Below are 26,863 nucleotides of genomic sequence, written 5' to 3' on the forward strand. Positions count from 1 at the left end.
CCAGTTATCCAGGTTTGCTTAAAAAGAGTTAATGAGGTACTCTGCTTGACGTGAAGAGGGAGTCTATTCCACAGATGGGGGAGTCACTGGGACAAAAATCTGTCCTGCCAGCAAGTCTTGTTGATGTCACAGAGCAGGTTAAGGTCGTGCGTGCGGGTTACTCGAGCGGAGCTTGACTTACAGATGTGCAGCAGTCCGATCAGGGCGGGTCTGAGATGGCCTTGTATGCCAGACAGAGGTCACCTCTGAGGAGTCTGTATAAGACCAGATGTGCAGCAGCCCCGTCAAGGTGGGGTCTGAGATGGCCTTGTATGCCAGACAGAGGTCACCTCTGAGGAGTCTGTACGAGACTGAGTAGTGGGACAGGGCTTTTAGCCTATCTGTGTAGGGCACATGTTTGAGGCCCTTGATTCTTCTGTTGAGGAACCTCTGTGGTCTCTACAGTTGCTGTATGTCCTTTATGAGGTACATGCCGAAAAGGGCGTTGTACTCAATAATGGGTCTTATAAGGGAAGAATACAGGGATGTTAAGACCTCCTTGTATGAGATACCCAAACTAATGAGGTGGGCCATGCAGAAAGCTATCCATACAATGGAGGCAATATGGTGGTCAACAGTCAGTTTGCTATCAACCTGGGTGCCCAAGTCCCTCATGACTGATTGCATGCTTATGACCATGGTATTAATGTGATAATATGTGGGGACATGAGTATGTTTTTTACTTTGAAAAATTCCAAACATTACAAACTTTGTTGAGAACACTATTTAGCTGTAATACAGAATTTTACCAAAAAAATGATGATTAAAGAAAGAAAAGTCTATGTCGTTTTCAGTTAGATGAAGCAGTGCAAATTGCCAATCAATAGATTTAATAGAAACTTGCTACTGTTAAAATAACACAGTGTTTAGTTTGTTTAAAACAGTGAACTGTCATAGATTCATAGATTGCTACTAGGCTAATGACCCGGAGGAGTGGCTTTCTAAGCCTAGCCAAGTTTTCCCAAAAGAATAATAATATTCTGTATCCAAATATGACATTGAGGGCCAGGCATCTGTAAGCTACCTCTGCCATAATGGACATGGGTGCCAGGCCCAGTGTAACATTTCCTATTTCCCATCCACTGGTCTAGGTTGTGCTTAAAGTAGGTGATACACAAACTCAGCTTCCATGGATGGGAAACCTGTTCTATAGGAAGGGAAGGCTCTGGGATATATCTGTCTCTCCACCACATTCTGTTAAATTCAGACAATGTTCAGGTCACAGTCCTTGTATTTATGGTGCTGTCTGACTTACAAATATGCAAACGAATCATAAGTGTGAGGTTTTTGGATGCCTTCTAAGCCAATAATACATCACCCCCCCACAGGAATCTATAGGAGACTGAATAGAGAAAGGGCTTTAAGGTGCTCTACTTAAGGCAGATTCATTACACTTTGTATTCTTTTTGTAAGGAACCATTGAGGTCACTCTAGTTGCTGCATATGCCTAGTCAGGTACATACCAAAGGGAGCACTGTACTCTATGATCGGTCTGATAAGGGTGGAGTACAGTGAGATAATGAACTCTTTGGACCTAGATGCCATGCCCTTAAGTTCTGCAATATAAAAGGATTTCCTCACAACTGTGGCCATAGTTCAACTCATAATGTTACGTGAATTACATCACTCCTTATTCTTCGGCAAGTAAGAAAGCAGAATGCTAATGATTTTGTTAGACTAGATCTCTAACAACAAAGATTTGTAACATTTGCTGACTTTGCACACTATCCATTTAATCTAAAGCTACCATTTCAATCAAATTCATTGTTGGCGAGAGAGCTATTGGGTACACAGTATAAATAGTTATCCAGTCTATCACAAGAAGCACCGACACAAACACAAAAACAGACACGCATACGCAGAAACACACAAACACACATTATACATCCACATATAACACACCACACAAACACACGCACAAACACATTATACATTCACATATCACACATCACACACACACACACACACACACACACACACAAACACAAACAAGCGCACATACACACCCATGCACCCCCCCCCCCACACACACACACACACACACACAGCACACACACAGCACACACATTTATTCAAGTATCACACCTATGCATACTCACACCCACACCCACCCCTAATGGCCATTTTGAGAATCACCAGTTCTGGCCATGGAATGTGAAATGAACTTTGCTGTACCTCACATACAACTCCATATTGACACAGGGAGAACATGTAGATTCAGCACAGAAGACACTTGATTGAAAACCCAACTGGTGAACACAATAACATTAACCACTGCACCACTGTGCTGCCTTTATTTATATTTATTGACACTTTTGCTTCTGTAGGGCACCAACATGCATCTCCAAATTCCAGCGTAGTTCTTATTAAGACTGTATGCAACAGGAGCAGTACTGAGGGATTCCTGCTTGATGCAAATCTTAGAAAGTGTAACAACATCGTGTTTACATTGACAGATACCACACCAACATGATGGAGAAATTTCAAATGTGTATCTACTTTTCGCACCAGCTCTTTATATGCCACAATGTCAGGCAGTTCATAGGTTCATAGGGTCATACTAGACTAACAACCACAAGGGCCTTTTTAAGCCTAGCCATGTATCCCAAATCCCTGACAAGTTCAGATACCCTTGATAAGTGTAAGCATGGGCCTGAGAGAGGAAACATTTACAGGTTACCTGTTTGCATTAGAGACATAAGTGCCAAACCAGGGATGTATCTTCGATTTCCCATCCAGTTGTCCAAGTTGCACTTGAATTGGGTTAGGGAGGAACTCTGTTTTACATGGATGGGGAGCCTGTTCCATAGACAGGGTAGTCTCTGGCATACATATCTATGTCTCCAGCAGGTCCTATTTATATCACAGGCAAGGTTTAAGTCTTTAGAATGGGTAATTCTGGTGCTGTTTATTTTGTGGATGTGCAAGAGGTCCATCTGAATGGGGTCTGACAATGTTTTTTTTTTCTTTCTTTCACTGCAAAACTCTGAGAGTCAGTGCCATGGCCAGCTCATGTAGTGCCCAGTGCTGATCCCTGATCTGGTACCTTTCAACTCTAACTTGAGGTGCAATAAAAAAGCAAAGGTATGTTCTCTAATCTAGTGCTCCTCACCTGTCTCCTAAAGGAATGAATGCATTACCAACCAATCAACATATCACACTCCCTAACATTTTTCACCCAGGGTGTCTGCCTCTTTACCTCACCCAAGCGATACTTCTGTGTATACCCATTGTAAGGAAGAGGCAGGGGGGTTTACAGCACTGCCATGATTCCAGGTCTATCACTGATCTGAATGTAACTCTGAGCGTAAATCAGAGGATGTGCAGGTTAGTGACCAAGATGTAGACTCTGCTGCTAGCAGCAGCATTCTGGAGGTGATAAGACTGTTCCATGGCTTTCATGACAGCATGCGATACGTGCACAGTGACATGAAACATGCAGGACAGGGAGTTGCTGTTGCTCTTTATCTCTTGTGGCCAATGTGACCTCCCTACTTGCTTTGATGAGAAGCATGGTAACTGCCCTCCAGTCTTACACTACAGGCTGTGCAGTACATGGCTTTGGGTGGGGGGGGAGCAAATACAAGTTGGCCAATTACATGACCTTCCTATGCACAGTATACAAACTGCTGGTGAGATGACTTCACTGTCTGCTATGGCCACACATCCTGCCACACCAGGTTGTGGGCAGCAGCATTCAGCTGGATCAACACCAGTACCATCTCATCAGACTGCTTGTGAATGTCCCTGTCACCTGTCAACACAAAGAGCAGCATACCTACTTGTGGCCATTGTCCAGGTCATGGGCAGCAAAGCTCTGTTGGATCCTGGCATAGAATATCATGTCAGGGTACATGCCGTCAGTCCCATAGTTTTACATCTAATAGGGGACACTACCAACAGTCATGACACACAGTCCAATCTCACCAGTGCAAAAGGATGTGATACTAAACTCCCCACAACTTGTTCACGGAGTAAGAAACTATCAAAGTAACTTCTCCTAACATCACCTGATATTGTAGTGATGGTGTCTCCTGTCACTGTGTCCTACCATTCGCCTGTAATGATGACTGCGCCCTGCCCACCTCATAACCTGATTGAATATGGCAGTGTTTGCTGTACTGGAGGCCAGTCCATGCACTGTCTTGTATTGGCTGGATATGGTAATGCACGGTTCATTTCCTTCTGTGTTGCCTTTGTCATTCTCATAGCTGTGCACCAGACTCTGCTTCTTTCCCAGTACCATGACGCATTGTCCCTGCATCTGCCCCATATGCGTTACTGCTGCTGCCTCTTTGTCACTGGTCTGTACAGCCTGCTGGTCCTACTGTTATGACTGGTCCTTTAGGAATATTTTCTTGCTGCTGTAGCTTACTATACAATGCCATATTAAAGAACGTGGCACACAAGAAAAGATTTTGCTGCAGGAGTCCAGCACATATTGTTGTCCCCTGCCTGATGAGTCAAGGCAATAGAAGCATCCCTTCAGCTATCCAAACACATGCTCAATGACATTTCATGTTTCAGCACTGGCTGTATTAAACACCATCTCTGCCATGCTCTGGAAGTTATAGACAGGGATTACCAACCATGGCTTCAAAGTATATCCATCATCATGTGCAATATGCAACAGTCTTCTCATATGTGGCCTGCTTTCTGGTTATATGATATGTGTCTATGCTGCCCTTTGTAAGTCACCTATGTGTGCACCTATGGACAAGGTGACACTGTGGGAAGTTCCTCCATGCAATGCTGGGGTATAGGTCACATGTATGTTATATGTGTGTGAATCATGGGAAATGCCAGAGTGACACATAATATATTGCATATAACATCCTGGGCATTATACATCACCTGGCAAATCAGGAAGTGAAAGTCCTCAGTGTCAGTGGATTAGGTAGGGCTTTGATGGCAATGTGGGTGTGCATGCATGTGAGTGGGAGCGTGCATGTGTGTGGGTGAGTGTGTGCATGTGTGTGAGTGAGTGTGTGCATGTGTGTGAGTGTGTGCATGTGTGTGTGTGTGTGTGTGTGTGTGTGTGTGTGTGTGTGTGTGTGTGTGTGTGTGTGTGAGTGAGTGTGTGCATGTGTGTGGGTGAATGTGTGCATGTGTGTGACTGTGTGCATGTGTATGAGTGAATGTGTGCATGTGTGTGAGTGAGTGTGTGCATGTGTGTGAGTGAGTGAGTGTGTGCATGTGTGTGAGTGAGTGTGTGCATATGTGTGAGTGAGTGAGTGTGTGCATGTGTGCGCACACAATCTTTGGCTTTCAGGGCCTAAGGATAATGGGCTGTGCTGAAAAACACCTGAATAGTGGTGGTTCCCTCCTCTGTAGAGCCAGGAAACCAGATACGTCCCTCCAACTACTGGATCATAATGGTGAGTAACTGGTGCAGGCTGCACGAGGCTGACATCTGCCATATGTTTAAATGTCATTGGTGGTTAGTGAAAGGTTCATGTAGGTAAGATACTTATTGCTAAAACAGACCTTTATGTCCACTGGGTTAGGCACTCCATGCATCTCCCCTTGTTCTACTTGTGGGAAACCCTGTCTGACTAGCTCTCATATGGTCCACCATTCCATGCAGTTGATATCATTCCACTATCTACTGGTCTGTTAGGTTCTATAATGTAAGGTTCTGGTAGTACCTTCTTTGATAACACTGATGGCTATGACACACAATATCACAGACACTGATTCTAATGGTGACAACTCACATGGCATTTTCCCATGTAGCCACTGACAGTTGTAACATATTCACAGACCTCACATCACAAGTTCCACGCCGGATGAATTCACTCTGTTTAGTATACAGACTTCTTCTTTCAGCTTTTCCCGGTTAGGGGTCGCCACAGTGGATCACCTGTCCGCTCATGATTGGGAGTGGAGTTTTACAGTGCCGAGTTGCTAGCCTGGCACCCAACCTTCCACAGAAGGCACACACATGCACACACTTACACCTAGGGCCAATTTAGAGTATCCAATCCACCTACAGCATGTCTTTGGGATGTGGGAGGAAACTGAAGCACCCGGAGGAAACCCACGCAACCACAGGGAGGACATGCAGACTCCACACAGAAGGCACCCCAGCAGTTTAGTACACAGACTGATTTATTAAAATAAAAAAAATAACTTCTGCAGTAAAATATAATATGATTATTTAATTGATTAAATGCATGTATTTAAGTATATGTTTACTAGCAGAAAGTTGTACTCTGAAAAGGCTTTTCTGAAAGCCGAGGTGCCCGAGAAGTGTTACTTGCTCTTAATGAATGGAATTAGAGTTTGAAGTTTTGGTGTTAACTTTTAATGCAGAAGTTATTTTTTTTTTACTTTAATAAATCTGTCTGTGTACTAAACTGACTGAATTCATCTGGCCTGGAACTTGTGGTGTGAGGTCTGGTTTGTTCTACAGTGTGGTGCTTTATTTATATTCACAGACTTGTACATCACTATTCCCTGGAGTTCCAAATAGATTAGCATTACAGGACATTGTGCCTACTTTATACATTTCTGAAATGAATTTCTAAATTGTGTTTGATGTTGTCATTTGCATAATCTATGTATCTTATCTTCATGGAAATCACCATTTTGATGTCATTATTTTATTTATTTTTTATTGTTTTATTTTACATTTGTTGACCGGGCTAGTCTAACTGGATACATGTCCATTTCAGTAAAGGCCTGGGGAGATAAGCTCCAAGAGAACAAATATCAAAAACAAACAAACAACACATATACACAGAAAATTCATAAACACTAACAGGTAAAATTAACTTTAAAGGAATATTTCAGAGGTTGACTTATAAGCTAGACAATCAATTCATAGTACAGAGTAGTGCAGTTAAAACAAATACAACAGGTTGTTATATAAAAGAAAAGAAGCCATGATAAACAATAGTTACTACAGTAAAATATAGTCTCAATGATCTTAAGCTTCAAGAAGATGCAAATAAGAGTGTATAGTAGGACTAGGGAATGTTGCATTCAAGGAGAGTATGACTTGATTAGAGAGAAGAAGAGGGTAGGCAGAGGCAAGATAGAAGAGCTAGTTGCTTAGTCAGGCTTTGTACAGGGGCACAACCAGTGTGATTTGAGGAAGAGTTTAAGTTTACTTTTGAAAAGTGATATAGAGGGCAGTGAGGTAAGTTCATTGGGAAGTAGGTTCCAGGATTTTCCAACAGTAGTAGAGAAGAGAGAGTCCCCAGCTCTGTTGTTATATTTTGTAACATCTACAAGCAGTTTGTGTGATGATCATAGGGTCTTTAGATTGGTATAGAGGGTGATGAGGGTAGAAAGTATGGGGGTATTTCTTGGTTGGTAAAAGGTCTTATGGGCAATGGTCAGTTGGTAGAAATTGAGCTGATTTTGAAGTTCAAGCCAACCAAGCTGCTTTAGGTTCTAACAGTGGTGGGTTCTGAAAGGGTTTCCTGTTGCAAATCTGGCTATGTTATTGTAGGAATGTTCCTTCTTATTGAGGTTGTTTTTAGATAGATTTGTATATATGGGTGAGGCATAGAGAAGATGAGAGATTAGATGAGTGTGAGCAATAGTTATTCTAGCTGAAGGAGAAATGAAGGGTTTGACCCTATAGAGAGAGCCAAGTTTTTTGTTAACAGTTTTTAGAGTATTGTGCTTGTTCTCTCTATTCACATACTTACCCCCCATCCCATAACCGCTGAAAGGTATTATCCTAAGTAAATCTGGAAGCTTTACTAAATAGATACCTGTGACTATCACTTCCTCTGAATATCACTACTTCTGGTACTGGCCCCTCAATTATTCCCTCTGTATTAACCTCCATTTCTGCCTGTGGTAATTGCTCTAAATACCTCTCTCTCTGTACAAAACTGTTTCACTTTACTGTCTCCCAAGGACAGCTATACCTTTGTTCACCTTGTATTCTCTGCTACTTAGTAACTATATATTGTCTCTTACCTTTCCTGTGCCTGTAGAACTTAGTCTCTCTCCATAACTGATTGCCTCTCAGCTGTAACCCGCTCTGTTCGCCCTACGGGCTCACTCTGCTCCCCTACCCTGCCTCCAATTCCCACCCGCCCCCAGGGGTCCTACACTTATACCTCCCTTACCACACCCTCTCTCAATTCCAACCTATCCCATACATCACCCCTCCCCACTAACTCTAGCCACACCCCTACCTCCTTAACAATCAATCTCAAGAAGCCACTCCTTTGAGTACCCCTATCATATCCTACTACTCTTGACACATCTATATAATATCCGCCTCTTCTCTCTTCCTGTACTCCTTTATCTTCCTCCTCTTCACATCTCACTTCCTTCTATATTCCTACACTTCAGCTCTTATTTTACAAACTTCTCCAAGATGCCTCTCCCTAATCTAACCAAGCTAACACTTATAGTCATACTCTCAACTACTCTCATCTCAACCTACCTTCTTACCTCCCTTGAAAAACTTCACTATTTCCATCTCAACCATTCCCACAAACAAACTGCAATCTACACACACATATCCTTTGATAGACATTTTAACATAACTTTCAGTCCCAGTTACCTGCTACCCAAATACCATAGACTCTCTCACATCAAACTCAACCTACCCTCTGATAAAAAACAAAAACTATTAACCTACCTTACATACAGCTCAGGAACTAAACTAAATAATCCCACCTTGAAAGATGGCGACATCCACCCCAACCCTGGCCCTACCAACCCTGCAATCCAAACAACTCACCCTAATGTCAATAGCTCCTTCCGAATAGGACATCTTAATATCCAAAGTATCAATAATAAAGTAGCTCACCTTCATGCCCTATTAGATATTCACTCCTTTGGTATCCTCTGCCTCACTGAGACTTGGTTGAAACCAGAAACTAAAGATAATGAAATTATTCCCCAAGGCTATAACATAGTGAGACAAGACCGAACAAAACGTAAAGGTGGTGGAGTAGCAATTCTATTTAAAATGGACTGCAGATCTCTACTCTCCCATCTAATCCTACCCAGGATAGTAACTCAGAAATCCTCATTACTAAGCTTCAAATCAACATAAACAAATCCTTATACATTATCTGCATTTATATACCACCCGGAAATAATATCACTACAATTGAGGCATTTCTTAGCTGGCTGTCTTCTACTTACCCACAAGAAACAATAATACTAGGTGACTTTAATATGGATTGGAAAAGTGTTAGTGCTAATAATCCTACCTCTCGTATTAACCTCCATGGATTTACCCAATCTATAACCTCTACAACCAGAATTAACAAACCTAACAAGAAAGAGAGTACCTTAGACTGGATTCTCATAAACAAAGTGAAACAATCATACAAAACAGGAATCCTGCCTGATGATATAAGTGATCATTCCTTGACCTACATTACTAGAGAAAAGAAAGACTTCCCAAACCTCCCTATCGTTAGGACAGCACGCTCTATCAAACACTTTAAGACAGAATTATTTCAAACTGAGCTTAAAGTATGCAACTGGAGACCATTAAAATCCCTCCCACTTGAAGAGGCAGTACAGTATTTTAACACTGCATTCATATCTATCCTGGATAAGCATGCTCCCAAACGTTCTATCCTGGGTAAGCATGCTCCCAAATGTTCTATCCTGGATAAGCATGCTCCCACACGTTCTATCCTGGATAAGCATGCTCCCAAACATTCTATCCTGGATAAGCATACTCCCAAACGTGCCATTAGAATGAAGTCTAACCCAGCCCCATGGCTTTCTAATGAAACTAGGAATCAAATTCTACTTCGGAACAAAGTCTGGGCTAAATGGAGAACCTATAGAAATAGCTATGATCACCTATATTTTAGGCAGCTTAGAAATAGCACAAAAAAGGCAATACTTACAGATAAAAAAATTACTATTGTAAACTTCAGCAAACTCATCAAAATAATCCCCAACAGTTCTGGTCTTGTATAAATAAGCTCCTTTCCCCAGGTAAGTCCTGAACACCCACCCCACTTGATGCAGATCCAAATACTCCCCATCAAACTGCCAATACCTTCAACTCTTTCTTCACTGACACTATACAATCTCTAGCTACTCAACTTATCTCAGAAAACACCAGCATTCCCATCGACTTACCCCACTCTTTCTCGAAATTCAAACTACAACCCATCTCTACTTCTCTCATCTTTAAACTTATACAAAAACTTAAGCCATGTACTCCATCTGCTGACCAACTTCCTTCTCAATTTCTCCAAAAAGCAGCTAAGGAAATTGCTTACCCTATATCTATTCTTATAAATAGGACAATCCAGGAAGGAACCATCCCAAATATTTGGAAAATCTCCCACATTATCCCCTTACATAAAGGTGGGAACTCCAATGATTATTCCAACTATCGGCCAATTGATCTCTTATCACCCCAAGCAAAAATTATGGAAAAATGCATTCACAAACAACTTCTATGCCATCTCTCTCAACACAACTTAATAGCACACTGTCAACATGGCTTTAGACCATCACATAGTACCACTACTGCCCTTCTATCCTTCACAGATACCATCAATAGAAATCGTAACAAAACCTCCTCTCATCTGCACTCTTCATTGACCTCTCTAAAGCCTTCGACATGGTTAACCATACCCTCTTAATCAATATTCTGGAATCTCTTTACTTTGATTCTCTAGCCTTAAAATGGTTCACATCATACCTCAGCAATAGACAACAAGCAGCCCTCTGGGAAAATCAAGTCTCATCCTTTCTACCTGTTACCATTGGGGTCCCTCAGGGATCTATTCTTGTTCCACTTCTCTTCTCCTTATTTATTAATGATCTCCATGTAGCAATTCCACAAGCCACTCGTATTCAATATGCGGATGACTCCACACTAATATGCTCATCTACCTCTCAATCTGAACTATATTCTCTTACTCAAGATGTCTTCAACACTGTAGAAACATGGTTTACCAAACGCTGTCTCCTTCTCAATGCTAAAAAAACAAAACTCCTTCTCTTACACCCATCACTAGGTCTTCACCATTAGACTTTTCAATCTCATCAAATAATGGTACTGTTATTCTCCCTGACACTACCACTAAACTTCTAGGTATAACCATTGATAATAATCTCTCATTTGATTACCATATAAACCACACCATTAAAACAGTAAACAGAAAAATAGGCTCCTTATACAGAATAAAACCCTTTTTAACCTCAGCAGAGAGAGCCAAAATTGCCCACTCCCATCTAATCTCAACCCTCCTGTATGCTTCACCTATATTTACCAATCTTAAGAAAACCAACCTTAACAAATTAGCAACCTCCTATAATAATATCGCCAGATTTGCTACTGGCAATCCCTTCAGAACCCATCACTGTACTAATCTTAGACAACTAAATTGGCTCAAATTCCAAAACCATCTGATTATCCCCCAACTCACAATTGCCCACAAGTTATTTTACCAGCCCAATAATACCCCTATACTCTCAAAACTTATAGTCCCATATAATAATCTGAACTCCCTACGTTCTTCTAGCAAACCTCTTGCCAGTTTAACAAAGTCTAATAATACAGCTGGTGACTCTCTATTTACCAACACAGCAGGAAAACACTGGAACCTAGTACCCACTGAATTAACTCTAACTACATCCTTACCACTCTTTAAACAAAACCTTAGAAAATACCTTCAAATGCACTGGCTATGCCCTTGTAGTAACCCTGACTAACCATCTTCTTCACTCCTCTTTCTTCCTCTTCTTGCCATACTTCCAAACCTTTACATGCTTTTGACTTGTAAATTAGACTGACCCTATTTAAACTCTAATAATCTTAGCTTTTAAATACTACTACCTCTTATGATCTACTGTATATAACTCTTACTATTCTGTTTTGAGCTGTCTTAAGCTATATTCTGCTCACTGTACTGTTTCACAAGTGTTTTATCTATGGTACATAACTCTTACTGTATTATATTCTGATCTAGCTCTCTTAAACTTTACTCTGTTTATTGGAACTTTTCTCAAGTGTTTTTATCTCAAGAATGTAAATCTACCTGTTTTTATTTTTATTTTGTTTTGTATTCCTTTTTCACCATGTAACAATATTTTATACTTTGTATATCTGTGTGGAGCTTTTCTCCCCGGGCCTCTACTGAAAATGGAAATATATCCAGCTAGACTAGCCCGGTCAACAAATGTAAAATAAAAAATAAATAAATAAATTGATATGGGTGTCAAAGTTGAGTTTGTTATCTATGGTGATGCCTAGTAGTTTGTAGATTCTGGGGATATGAGAGTGCCATCATTGGATGTTACAGTGAAATCTATAGGGGAAGACTTATGCGTAGGAGTAAAAAGGGGGAGCTTAGTTTTTTGGGGGTTCAGGAGGAGACAGCGCTGTGAAAACCATTTTTGAACTGTGTTAAAACACTGTTTGGGTAAGGGAGTGAAGTTCAGATGTGGTTGAGGATGAGCATACAAGAGTGGAGTCCTCTGCATATTGAATGCATGTCACTTGGGGAATTGCTAGTTGAAGGTCATTGATAAATAAAGTGAACAGTAAGGGTCCTAAGATGGACCCCTGAGGGACACCAAGGTTAACTGGCAGGTGGGTAGATAGGAAATCATGGCAAAGAACAGCCTGTTGTCTGTTTTCCAAGTAGGATTTGAACCATTTTATAGCAGGTTTATCCAGTCACAGGGATGTAAGGATGTGTAAAATATCTGGCGATTAACCATATTGAAAGCTTTTGACAGATCGATGAACAAAGCAGAGGACAGAATATTTTGGTTTAGTTTTTTGTTGATATGGTCTGTAAAGAAGAGGAGGGCAGTAGTAGTGCTGTGGGAAGGTCCGAAACCATGTTGACAGATAGATAGCAACTTATTATGGATAAGGTGGTGTAGCATTTGCTTCTGGATACATTTCTCCATGAACTTTGCCAAAGGAAAAAGTGGGGCTATGGGACGGTAGTTGGAAAAGGCAGTAGAGCTTCCGCCTTTATGTAGGGGGATAATATGGGATACTTTCCAGATACTTGGGAATGCATCCTTCAGTGATGGTTCTGTTAATCAGGATATAAATGGGATAGGCGATTGATTTAGCTGCCTTTTGTAGATATTCAGCAGGTAGCTGGTCTGCTGAGGGAGAGGATGGTTTCAGGATATAAACGGGATAGGCGATTGATTTAGCTGCCTTTGGTAGATATTCAGCAGGTAGCTGGTCTGCTGAGGGAGAGGATGGTTTCAGGATATAAATGGGATAGGCGATTGATTTAGCTGCCTTTGGTAGATATTCAGCAGGTAGCTGGTCTGCTGAGGGAGAGGATGGTTTCAGGATATAAATGGGATAGGCGATTGATTTAGCTGCCTTTTGTAGATATTCAGCAGGTAGCTGGTCTGCTGAGGGAGAGGATGGTTTCAGGATATAAATGGGATAGGCGATTGATTTAGCTGCCTTTTGTAGATATTCAGCAGGTAGCTGGTCTGCTGAAGGAGAGGATGGTTTCAGGATATAAATGGGATAGGCGATTGATTTAGCTGCCTTTTGTAGATATTCAGCAGGTAGCTGGTCTGCTGAAGGAGAGGATGGTTTCAGGATATAAATGGGATAGGCGATTGATTTAGCTGCCTTTTGTAGATATTCAGCAGGTAGCTGGTCTGCTGAGGGAGAGGATGGTTTCAGGATATAAATGGGATAGGCGATTAATTTAGCTGCCTTTTGTAGATATTCAGCAGGTAGCTGGTCTGCTGAGGGAGAGGATGGTTTCAGGATATAAATGGGATAGGCGATGGATTTAGCTGCCTTTTGTAGATATTCAGCAGGTAGCTGGTCTGCTGAGGGAGAGGATGGTTTCAGGATATAAATGGGATAGGCGATTGATTTAGCTGCCTTTTGTAGATATTCAGCAGGTAGCTGGTCTGCTGAGGGAGAGGATGGTTTCAGGATATAAATGGGATAGGCGATTGATTTAGCTGTCTTTTGTAGATATTCAGCAGGTAGTTGGTCTGCTGAGGGAGAGGATGGTTTCAGGATATAAATGGGATAGGCGATTGATTTAGCTGCCTTTTGTAGATATTCAGCAGGTAGCTGGTCTGCTGAGGGAGAGGATGGTTTCAGGATATAAATGGGATAGGCGATTGATTTAGCTGCCTTTTGTAGATATTCAGCAGGTAGCTGGTCTGCTAAAGGAGAGGATGGTTTCAGGATATAAATGGGATAGGCAATGGATTTAGCTGCCTTTTGTAGATATTCAGCAGGTAGTGGGTCTGCTGAGGGAGAGGATGGTTTCAGGATATAAATGGGATAGGCGATTGATTTAGCTGCCTTTTGTAGATATTCAGCAGGTAGCTGGTCTGCTGAGGGAGAGGATGGTTTCAGGATATAAATGGGATAGGCGATTGATTTAGCTGCCTTTTGTAGATATTCAGCAGGTAGTTGGTCTGCTGAAGGAGAGGATGGTTTCAGGATATAAATGGGATAGGCGATGGATTTAGCTGCCTTTTGTAGATATTCAGCAGGTAGCTGGTCTGCTGAGGGAGAGGATGGTTTCAGGATATAAATGGGATAGGCGATGGATTTAGCTGCCTTTTGTAGATATTCAGCAGGTAGCTGGTCTGCTGAAGGAGAGGATGGTTTCAGGATATAAATGGGATAGGCGATGGATTTAGCTGCCTTTTGTAGATATTCAGCAGGTAGCTGGTCTGCTGAGGGAGAGGATGGTTTCAGGATATAAATGGGATAGGCGATTGATTTAGCTGCCTTTTGTAGATATTCAGCAGGTAGCTGGTCTGCTGAGGGAGAGGATGGTTTCAGGATATAAATGGGATAGGCGATTGATTTAGCTGCCTTTGGTAGATATTCAGCAGGTAGTTGGTCTGCTGAGGGAGAGGATGGTTTCAGGATATAAATGGGATAGGTGATTGATTTAGCTGCCTTTGGTAGATATTCAGCAGGTAGCTGGTCTGCTGAGGGAGAGGATGGTTTCAGGATATAAATGGGATAGGCGATGGATTTAGCTGCCTTTTGTAGATATTCAGCAGGTAGCTGGTCTGCTGAGGGAGAGGATGGTTTCAGGATATAAATGGGATAGGCGATTGATTTAGCTGCCTTTTGTAGATATTCAGCAGGTAGCTGGTCTGCTGAGGGAGAGGATGGTTTCAGGATATAAATGGGATAGGCGATTGATTTAGCTGTCTTTTGTAGATATTCAGCAGGTAGTTGGTCTGCTGAGGGAGAGGATGGTTTCAGGATATAAATGGGATAGGCGATTGATTTAGCTGCCTTTTGTAGATATTCAGCAGGTAGCTGGTCTGCTGAGGGAGAGGATGATTTCAGGATATAAATGGGATAGGCGATTGATTTAGCTGCCTTTTGTAGATATTCAGCAGGTAGCTGGTCTGCTAAAGGAGAGGATGGTTTCAGGATATAAATGGGATAGGCAATGGATTTAGCTGCCTTTTGTAGATATTCAGCAGGTAGTGGGTCTGCTGAGGGAGAGCATGGTTTCAGGATATAAATGGGATAGGCGATTGATTTAGCTGCCTTTTGTAGATATTCAGCAGGTAGCTGGTCTGCTGAGGGAGAGGATGGTTTCAGGATATAAATGGGATAGGCGATGGATTTAGCTGCCTTTTGTAGATATTCAGCAGGTAGCTGGTCTGCTGAAGGAGAGGATGGTTTCAGGATATAAATGGGATAGGCGATGGATTTAGCTGCCTTTTGTAGATATTCAGCAGGTAGCTGGTCTGCTGAGGGAGAGGATGGTTTCAGGATATAAATGGGATAGGCGATTGATTTAGCTGCCTTTTGTAGATATTCAGCAGGTAGCTGGTCTGCTGAGGGAGAGGATGGTTTCAGGATATAAATGGGATAGGCGATTGATTTAGCTGCCTTTGGTAGATATTCAGCAGGTAGTTGGTCTGCTGAGGGAGAGGATGGTTTCAGGATATAAATGGGATAGGTGATTGATTTAGCTGCCTTTGGTAGATATTCAGCAGGTAGCTGGTCTGCTGAGGGAGAGGATGGTTTCAGTTTTTGGATGAGGGTGAGAGTATATGTTGTTGGGAATGGTTGGAAGTGAAATGGAGGGGCTTGGGTGGAGTTTAAGTTAGATATAGGAACGTCTTGGGGTGATAACTGACTGGCAAGTGTTTGAATGGCTTCAATGAAAAAGGTGTTAAAGGCATTAACAGTTTGCTTGGGATTTTCCTGGTCTGTGCCTTGTGGGTTTGGCGTGATGGATTGCCCTGGGTGTAATAGTTCATTAATACACTCCCAGAACTTTTGTGGTTCATTATGGTAGGTTTGCTGGAATTGTAGGTAGTAATTTCTTTTGTCAGAGAGTATAGATTGTTTTAGAGTCGTTTCTCAGCTGTCTGAAATATTGTTGGTCAAGTGTTTTTTTTGTCATTCGCCATTTATTCCAGTATTTGTTTCTAAGATGGATTTTTTGCTTGGCTTCTTTTGAAAGCCATGGGGCAGATTTAGTTCTGATTCTGATAGAGCGGGTAGGAGCATGGTTGTCAAGAATAGATAGGAAGTTGGAGTTAAAGTATTTAACCTCATCTTCCAATGGGAGGTATTTTAAAGGAGACCAGTTACATGCTTTTAGTTTGTTTTGGTAGAGCTCTGGGTTAAAGTTATTTTTAGTTCTTATTGTCCTACAAATGGTGGGAATGGGAAGATTGGTCTTATGCCTGATGATATAGGTGAGTGATCGCTCACATCATCAGGGAGAGTTCCAGCTTCTTAGGTCTGGGGACGATTATTTATGAGGATGCAAGCTAAGGGACTTTCTTTCTTATTGGATTTGTTTATCCTGGTAGGGGAGGTAATGGTTTGGGAGCAAACCAAATAGATTGATGTGGGTTGTTGGGTGATCATCACTGCAACATTTCCAGTCAATGTTAAAATCACCCAGGATTATGGTTTCTTGGGGTAAGTTTTGAGATAACCAGCAAAGAATATCCTCTACTGTTATTGCCGGTTGTAGATATATGCAGACAATATAAACAGATTTGTAAGTGAGACATTAAGAAATCATTTACATGCACAGTATTTTATTTATTTTATTTAACATTTGTTGGCCGGGAAAGTCTGACTAGGACAGAGCCTGTTTTCAGCAGAGAACTGGGGAAAAATGCTCCAGATGCATGTCTTTGTAATGTGAGAGGAAACTGGAGTACCCAGAGGAAAACCACATGAATACAGGAAGAACATGCAGACTCTGCACAGAAGGCACCCCGACTGAGAATCGAACCACCTCTTGCTGTGAGGCAACAGTGTTAACCGCTGCACCATTGTATGTCTTTCTATTTTTCACACTGAATGGTCATGTTGCATCTCTGAATTGACCATGCCGAACACTGCTGAGCACTGTTGCTACTTTTAATAATTTCCATTCAGCATTATTTCTTTTAAACATCTATGAATCCCAACCAGTATCATCTACATAAAGTAATTTGCTCAGTTAAAAGGCAAGATCATCTAACCTATTCACACCAAACAAAAAGAGAATGAGGTCCCAACAAGAATCTTTGCTTTACACTCCCCATGAAGAAGAGTAAAACTCAAGTAAACTGAGCCAGTTTTAATGTAGTACTGTGCCCTAAGCAAAAGGTCTCCACAATGCCCCCTCCCCAACACACACACACCACCCAGTGCCCCTATCCTAGTCTACCTGTGCCATCTAATTACTGGAAAAGCTCCCCTGCTAGAGCGGTGCCCTAGGTGACAGCCTAGTTGGCCTATGCCTAAGGCCGGCTATGTGTGGTACCATCAAACAGAATTGGTATCAATGTATAAACTTCTTCCCAGACCTAATTTAGAAGGACATTGGGTAATATAATTATGACAAGTTGAGTCAAAAGCCTTAGATATGACTATAAACAAGTTATTGGGTGCTTCAGACCTGCCATAATTTTGAGGCAATCAGACAAGTAAAGCATATTCAAGAGTTTGAACAGAATGTAACTTTCTGCCTATAAGGCAAATCTTGTCTTATAATAATCCACAAGTTAGTCTCTCATTAACATCTCAAAGATCTTAAATAATGTGCTGAGAAGAACAATTGATCTGTAGTCTTATGTCAAACTTTTATTACCTTTTTTAAACATGGGACCCATGATGGTCATTTTCCACTGTTGCGGAAAGATGTTCTGTAACTGAGGAAGTAGAAAAACGTAGCATGAGCCATGCTAAATTGTTAAGACACTAATTTTACAATCCTTAGGTCACTGTTGTCCAGTGTGAAACAAAAGGTCTGATCTGACTAGTCCTTATTGCCCATCAGACCTGTTCAGTTGTTAACAGTGAAAAATGAAAAACCTTCCAGCGGGTATTTATGCCAGTCCCGATGTTGATTTGGTGACTTAAGCAGACAGAATGTATGTGTTAAAGCAAGGCATGATTTCAGCCTTATTCTACATTATAATTTCTTCATTTTCTATTCTAATAGGAAAATAAATAGCATTTAACCTGTTATTGCTTAAAAATATTTATTGTATTTATTTATTTTTATTTAAGATTTGTTAACCAGGAAAGTCCGACTTGGAATGAAGCCAGTTTTCAGAGGAGGCCTGGGGTGAAACAAATGCCAAATGATGGGACTGCTGTTAACAAATTTCTTTACTCAGTAGACCTGTTTTCTCCAACATTTTTGTTTATGCAGATTCTACATATTCTTAAACAAAACCCACTTTAATCAGAATTTTGATTAACAAATCAACTTGGGAAGTGCCTTCAGTTCAAAATCAAACAAATCAAACAGTTGTGTCTCATTTTTTCCCCCCTTTTTACTGAAAACAAAAAAGTTTCCACAATAATAGTCATATTCTGCTTACGAATATTCCACTTCCTGTTCATATTTCATTCTGCAAAATAATCTCCCAAGTCAAGATCAAATAAACCTTAGACTTTGTACAAGGCGATCGCTTTGGTACTCCTTTCAGAGCCTAGCTATAGCAAATACCACTGCTTATAGGTTCATAGGTAGGTACTAGGCTATTGGCCCTAGGGCCTATACAAGCCTAGCCAAAAAGGTACCCTGGCTTTCACCACCCAAGAAAATTACTTTCCTGTGTCCCTGTCAAGCATAGCCACAGAAGTAATCCCCGGGGTGCATTTCCTATTTCCCATCCAATCATCAAGATGTTTCTTGAAGAGTGCTAATGAGAAGCTTTGTTTGACATAGATAGGTAGTTTGTTCCAGAGTATGGGAAGTCTCTGGGACAGGAATCTATCCCTCCAGTATGTTCTGTTTATTGTGGTGACAAGGTTTAGGTCCCTAGAGTGTGTAGCTCGGAGGGATTGGGATTTCTTTAAGTGGAGCATGTCCAACAGCTCTGGGTTTGACATAGCTTTGTATGTTAGGCAAAGATCGCCTCTTAGTAGGCAGTATGCAACAGAGTAAAGCTGAAGTTTTTTGAGACGGTCTGAGTAGGGCATCTGTTTGAGGCCAGTAATCCTCTTTCTGAGGTATTTCTGCAGCCTTTCCAGTTGTTGTAGATGTCTTGTGAGGTACATACCAAAAGGGGCATTGTACTCTATAATGGGTCTAATGAGTGATGAGTAGAGGGGGACAATGGCTAATATGTTGTTATGGTTACTAACAACATTGCTTAATTGATGACATCACTGACTTGATTAGATAAAAGGCATTGGTTTAACATATTTTAACTGTTTGTCTGAAGAAGGCTAGGCACTGTCCTAGCTGAAAGTGTAATTTATAATAAATAGCACTAACTCTTTTTGGCCGACTTTTATTGCATTCCGTTCCAGTTTAACAGTTCGTAGTTCATGGGTACAGAGATCTTACCAAAGGGGACGACAATGCACTTTTTGGCATTGAGCTTGAGGTCACAGCTTTGACACTAGGCATCTGTCTCAGTGCGGCCCTTTTGTAGGATGTCCACATCGTTAGGAGTTTTGATTATGGCTCCTAGTTTGCAGTCATCTGTGAACTTAGTTAGCCAAAGAACTTCTGTGTTAGTCTGTACTTCAGAGAAGTAGATACCAAACAGGAGAGGACCCAGGACTGAACCCTGTAGTACTCCACTTGTCACTGGTCTGAAGTCTGATTTGGAATCTGCTACTTTCACAGTGTGGGTTCTGTCAGTAAGCCAGTTGGAAACCCATCTTGTGACATATGGATTTATACCTACTTTAGTGAGTTTATCTATAATTCCAGAGTGGGGGATGGTGTCAAATGCCTTTGCGAGATCTAGATAGGCTGGGTGAACTATTTTACCCTCATCTATGGCTTTGGTGACTGCTTCAAAGAAGTCTATCAAGTTTAGGAGACATGATCTGCCTTTTACAAACCTGAACTGTGTGGGGTCCAGAGTTTGGAGATCTCCAATGTTTTTGTTTATGAGTTCCATGATGATACATTCCATGGCCTTGCAGACCAGGCTCGTCAGGCTAATGGGGTGGTAGTTCCCAGGGTCTGTCGTGGCTCCCCCTTTGTGGAGTGGGATAACCATAGCGGTGCGCTATTCAATGGGCACAAAGTATGAGGTGAGGCTATGACTGAACATGGTACTTAGGTGGGATGCCAGTTCATTCTGTAGTTCATGTAGAAGGCAGCCTGGGATGTTGTCAGGTCCCATGGATGCTGTGTTCTTGTCTCTGGAGAGTGAGGTTTTTACCTGTGCATCTGTGATTACAGGAACTTTGCATTCTTCCGGTATAGAGATGGGCTCTTTAGGGGGTGAGAAGGGGTAGTTAGCACAGAACCTATCTGCCAGGATGCTGGCAATATCAGTTGGTTCTGTATATTTAGTGCCATTGTGCTGTAACTCAGAGCAGATCTGAGTGTTGCTATTGAGATTCTTGACATAGCTATAGAAATCTTTGTGGTTGTCTTTAGAATCAGTAGCAATTTTGTTTTCATAACTAGCTTTGGAGGATTTTATGAGGGATCTCAGCTACTTACTGAGGCTGACTAGGGAGTTCATCCAATCATGGGATTTTACTCTTTTTTGCAACAGTTTCTTTCTTCTGTTGTAGAGTTTGTTTATGGCAGAAGACCACCAGATTGGCTTCCTTTTTTTGGAGGATAGCATCTTGGTTCTGTTAGGGATAGCACGATACATGCACTCATGTAAGTGCTTATAAAGTGCATTTGTGTAGCACTCAGCAGTCGTACCTCTATTGTCCATCTGAATGGGTGTCGTGAAGTTTGCCACTTCTGTCTTAAGAAGCGTGAAGTTGGCTTTGGAGAACTTTTTTACGTTTGTTTCCCTAATGGGGGGGGGGGATGTGGATGTCTAGGGTGATTAGCTTGTGGTCGGATAAGACCAACGAGGAATTGACCTCTGGTGTGGAACACCGGTCACCCATGTTGGTGATTACCAGGTCTAGGATATTGCTGCCCCTGGTGGGGGTGTGGATAAGTTGATCCAAGGCATTGGAATTTATGAATTCCAGAAAACATTGAGCAAAAGGGTTGGTACATGAGTAGTTTTCCCATTTAATGGTGGGGTGGTTGAAATCACCCATTATTAGGGTGTTGGGTTTTTCCCCTAATATTTTCCAGTGTATCAAGAAAAGAAGAGTGGAATCCTGGGGCATGGTGGGGGATCTGTAGCAAGCTACAATCTGGACTGCGGTCTTTCCCAGAGTTAGTTGAACATGGATAATCTCAGATGCATTATGCTGAGAAACTAGCTTAGAGGTGTGGATATCCTTAATGAATATGGACACACGTCCACCTTTAATGTTTCTGTCCAGGTTAGGTGGCCGAAAGCTATGGTATGAATTATAGCCTGGTAATGCAGGGGTGCTCACTGGAGCTTTGAACCAGGTCTCTGTCACTGCACAGATATCGATGTTCTCCATTTTAAGGAGTGCCTCAAGTGATTGCATTTTGAGGTTTAGCCTTCTAGCATTGAGTAGCATTACCCTCAGATTTTGCTTGCTTGTACCTGTTACGGTGATAATTTGTCATTTGAACCTTGCCTAAAAAGGCACTATAAGGGTGGCAAGAGCCTTTGCCAGTATCCGGAATCCCAAGGGTGACAGGAGCAGGCCATCTCTGGCAAAGCATCGTGGTCTGTCGATCATGTCATCCCAGGCAGACAGATACTGGATTCCCTCAGAATGACACCAGAAGCTTAGCACATTGTTGGAGTCAATCATTTTGTCCTTGTACTGTGGTATCATTCTGGGTGATGACAGGATGCTACTCAGGGCTAGGGTCATACCTGCCTGGGCTACAAGATCGGAGATCTCCTCCATGTCACTTTTCATGTAGTCCAAGGAGGTACGTCTCAGGTCATTCACACCAACATGGACCATGACAGAGTCATATTTGTACTTGTTGTGGAGTGACCTGAGTGCGTGCGTTATGTGGTGGATCCTGCCTCCCGACAGGCAGCTGACAGTAACTTTCTCTTGTTTAGCCTGGTGAGTGGAACATCAGTGTGCCTGGCTATAGAGTCACCTATGACTAGAGTGTTGGGTACGTTATGCCTTATGGGCTGTAATTGAGAGGCACACTGAGTTTGTGGACTATGTTTCATTTGGGTTGTGTTGGGGGGGTGAAGGTTGCTTGCAGTTCTGCTTTGGAGGTCTTGGTTGTTTGGGCAGATTTTTATTGAGCACCTCCACAAATGTAGGTGTGTGATTTGTGCTTCTATGTGTGTGTTTTGGTGGTGTAGGTTTTGAGGGACTATGTGATGTGTGTGGTGTGGTGTGGTGCAAGTGTTTACCTTCTCCTCTTGACTGTCTAGTCCAGTTTTCGATGAAGAGAGCTTTGCCTCCAGTTTGGCTATATAAGTGCATCTCTCACAGGTTGTAGTGTTGTTTGGTAGGAGGAGAGGGTTGTCTGTGTACATGAGGCAATTGCTGCATTGCCCCAAGATGCTCAGATTCATCAGGTAGTCAGGAGAAAACAACGGGAGCTGACCTTTAGACATGCCTGGATAGGTGCTTATTTATTAAGTACTAAAAACTGTTTTCCTCTAGACAAGTGAGGAAAGTTGAGTGCTGTAGTAATTTGTAGCTTATTTAGTGCTTATAACGAGTTCTGAACAAGTGCTGAACTCAAAGAAACCAATTTGAGTGCTAAAACTAAAAAGCTGGCTAGTTGTAAGGAAAGTTTGAAGAGCAGACTTTATGGCACCAGGAATAGTTTAACCCTAGTTAAGTGGGGGGAGGGGGGCTCAGGAGCTTACAAACAGTCCTGCATACAGCAAATCTGTATCTGGACTAGACTTGTTACAGGAAAGGGGGGAAACAAGCTTAGAATCTTTTTTCCAGTAAAGTGGAAATGGAGAAAGCTGGAACAGAAGTTAATTCAAGATTAAGAATCTGAGTGGGTTGGCCTTCACAAATGTTCTCTATTAGATTGAATGAACTAATGACACTAGACTGAGAGGAGTGTCACAGATCAAATATACAGTATGGGCGGGCAACTGCAAAGCCACCAAGTATAAGAATGCCACAACAATACGGACGGGGGATGGGAAACTTTTACAGCTACTAGCTGTAGCCACTAAATGAAAGTTTTAAACAAATCAAAGAGCAATCAGACTCTAGAGAATGCTTTTAACTGCAAACAGACTAGATTAGAACACAAAAACCTCAAAAAAATCAAAATGCACAGAAAAGCATGGATAGAGCACTCGCAAACAGGAAATACAACTCTCTGTATGAAAAAGAAATTTACAGTTTAGTAATTCAGTAAACATGCAATTAGAGTAATGAAACAGTATCTAGCAATGAAAAATACAGTTAAAACAGTATAAAACAGTACATAAATGTAGTGAAACAGTAAAAAAAGCTTTATAACAGTGCAAAATGTAGTCGTTAACTCTTGTCTCTGACAGGCTGTAAAGACACCTCTGGGATGAATTTACAAATCCCCATCCACTTGTTAAGGGTGGCAATAAACAGAGTTAGGGACCTTCTTTATTTGACATGAAGCAGGAGCTTGTTACATGAGTAGGGGATATTTTCAGAGAGATATCCACCTTTGGTATAGCTACAGGTTTTAAGTGTGGGTATTGTTATAATTATCAGTTTTTGAATACGTTTGTTATCTAGTAGAACAAGACCTTTTTATCGTATAGTCCAAACAGAAATAGCCACAGAAAAATTTGTAGGAGACACATTGATCCAGTTTTTATGCGCCCTATGCAATTTAAGGAGATGAAAGCTTACTTATATAGTTTGGGTCAGGTATTGTTGTAGTCTCTTGAGTTGTATAATTGTATATTATGTTTGGGTAAATGCATGCCAAAGGGTGTATTATATTTTATTATGGATCAGTTTAGGGAGGTATACAGGGTGCAATAACTTCTTTGTGCCTAGCATTTATGCCTTTAGTAATTGGCTGAACTAGCTAGAATGATTTCCTAATGGTAGTTGTTAGATGGTAGTTAAAATACAATTTATTGCTCATAAATGTACTTAGATTTCTAATGATGATGTCATGTTTGAGTGTGGTATTACCTGTATAACTGGTACAGGGATGTTCTTACTTCTTATGGAGCACTATATTTTATCTTCTTTTAGCTTGTGTCTGTGTTCTTGACCACAGGAATTAGTGTGGATTACTATCTCTTGTAGGATATAAATATTTGCTACAGAGTTTATGACTGCACTGAGGTTGCCAGAGACTCTTGATTTCAGCTTGATCATCAGGAAATTATATGCCAAAGAGGACTGGACTCATTACGGAACCTTGTGGGATACCTCTGGTGACTAACCTTTTAGAGATGAGTGGGCCACCAATCCTGCCTGTATGAGTTCTTTCCATAAACACCTAGTCATCCAGTGGATTCTGTAAGGATTAATATTCAAGTGAGTGAGTTTATGAATAATACATGAAAATATTGAAAGCCTTAGTCAGGTCCAAGTGTGCAAAGTGGACAATCCGTCAATCATCTTCTCTCTCAGTTCCTTCTCAAAGAAGTCCATCAGATTTACTAAACACCACCATTCACATAGCCAAATAGCTTTGGGTCAAGGGGTTGAAGGCTCCTTATATCTTTATACCTCCCCCCCAAAAGGAGAGATATCTATACCAAGCGATTGCAGCCCCCCAAACATCTCCAACGCCCAAGTGAGAACTGCTCTCTCCAAAGCAAAAAACACAGCATCCATGGGACCTGATGGTGTCCCCGGCTGTGTGCTGCACGAACTCAACGAGGAATTAAACCCACAGCTAGGACAGCTGTTTAATCATAGTCTTACCTCTGGATACATACCCAGGGAGTGGCGCACTGCATCTGTGGTCCCACTTCACAAAGGCGGTGCCTCCACCGACCCTGGAAATTACCGGCCCATTAGCTTGACAAGCCTTATCTGCAAAGCCATGGAGAGGATCATAATGGACCTCATAAATAAAGACATAGGGAATTTGCAGACTTTGGATCCATTCCAGTTTGGCTTTGTCAAAGGCAGATCATGCCTTCTAAACTTGGTTGACTTTTTCGAAACAGTCACCAAAGCCATTGATGAGGAAAGGCAGTCCATACAGCCTACCTCGATCTGGCGAAGGCCTTCGATACAATACCCCACTCGGGTATCATTGAAAAACTCATCAGCTTAAATGTTAACCCATACATCACAAGATGGGTTGCAAACTGGCTGAGTGACAGAACCCACAGGGTCAGAGTTGCTGGCGCCATGTCAGACTCAAAGCCTGTCACAAGTGGTGTACCACAGGGCTCAGTCCTGGGCCCACTCTTGTTTGGCATCTACTTTTCCGAAGTACAAGCAAACACAGGATGGTTATGGCTGACAAAGTTTGCAGATGACTGCAAACTGGGCGCCATAGTAGAAAACACATCTGACACAGATATCCTTCAGAAGGGTCTCACAGAAACGGATAACTGGTGCCATGGCCTAAAGTTAAATGCCAAAAAATGCATAGTTATACCCTTCGGGAAAAACAAGGTTACCCCTAGCTACCAAATAGGTGGCAATCCACTGAGCACAGAAGAAGTTATCAGGGACCTGGGGACCCAGGTTGATAGTAGTCTGTCATTCGACACCCATGTAGCTAAAGTAGTTAGGAAGACCTTCTACATTGCCCACCTTATCATGAAGGGATTCTCATCTAGATCAAGGGAGGTCATAGTCTCCCTATACTCATCACTCATCAGACCAATGATTGAGTACAATGCCCCATTCGAATGTATCTGACCCGACACTTGCAGCAGCTGGAGAGGCCACAAAAGTTCCTCACCAAAAGGATAAAGGGTCTCAAACATCTGTCCTATGCTGCCCGACTGAAAGAACTCCAGCTCTATTCAGTCGCACGCTTGTTCAGAGGTGACCTTTGCCTAACATACAAGGCCATGTCAAACCCAGATTTGATGAATATGCTTCACCTCAAAAAATCTAGATCTGTCAGAGCCACAAGGGCGGAGACTTAAACCTCGACACGGCTATTAATAGGACGTGCTGGAGGGATAGATTCATCACCCAAAGACTCCCTATGCTGTGGAATAAAATCCCGGTATATGTGAGGCAGAGCACCTCGCTGGCCTTGTTCAAGAGAAATCTTGACCAATGGATGGGAGATCGCAGATAAACCCCAGGGATTACCTCAGTGTCACTGCTCAACAGAGGCACAGCAAAATAATGGGTATAGTTCCCCATACTAAAGGGGTGGCGTAAGCCACAAAACTATGGGCTAGGCTTGTAAATGCCCTCGGGCAGATAGCCTAGTATGAACCTATGAACCTATAAGTACTATGATAATATCTTTCATTGCCCTGCAATCAATACTGGCAAGAGTAATTGGTCTGTAATCTCTAGGGTCAGTGTTAGGGTCACTTTTGTGTAGGGGTACAACTATAGCTGCTCTCCAACCCTCAAACGCATATATCTTGGAGTTTATAAAACTGAATATATTTAAAAGGGGAT

This window comes from Protopterus annectens, chromosome 9.part0 (genome assembly GCF_019279795.1).
Source record: "Protopterus annectens isolate FY-2018-M chromosome 9.part0, PAN1.0, whole genome shotgun sequence".
NCBI lineage: Eukaryota > Metazoa > Chordata > Ceratodontiformes > Protopteridae > Protopterus > Protopterus annectens.